General features: G+C 66.9%; 1 protein-coding gene across 1 annotated transcript in view; it reads right to left on the bottom strand.

Moving 5' to 3' along the window:
* The window catches only part of LOC104489151 (olfactomedin-like protein 2B), a 2,426-nt gene that overhangs the window by 1,731 nt on the left and 459 nt on the right, over nt 1-236 (bottom strand). The gene's annotated exons all lie outside the window — the stretch shown is intronic.

Raw genomic sequence — 236 nt, 5'->3', positions numbered from 1 at the left:
GGTCCTTCATCCAGGCCCCCTCATTGCGCCCATAGGTGTTCTGGGTGGTGGGCCCCGAGATGGTGGACAGCGTGTCCTTGCAGCGCCCTGTGCGGGCAGAGAACGGCTCGCAAGGCCCAAGGCAGGGCAGCCACGCTCCTCCTGCTCCTGCTGGGGGTCTGCAGACATCACCCCTCTGCAGCCCCTTGCCCACCCAGCAGGTAGCCCTGTTGCCTCAGACTGGGGTCCGCCTCACA

Source organism: Buceros rhinoceros, unplaced genomic scaffold (assembly GCF_000710305.1).
Source record: "Buceros rhinoceros silvestris isolate BGI_N320 unplaced genomic scaffold, ASM71030v1 scaffold35942, whole genome shotgun sequence".
NCBI lineage: Eukaryota > Metazoa > Chordata > Aves > Bucerotiformes > Bucerotidae > Buceros > Buceros rhinoceros.
This window is presented reverse-complemented; position numbering and strand designations above follow the sequence as displayed.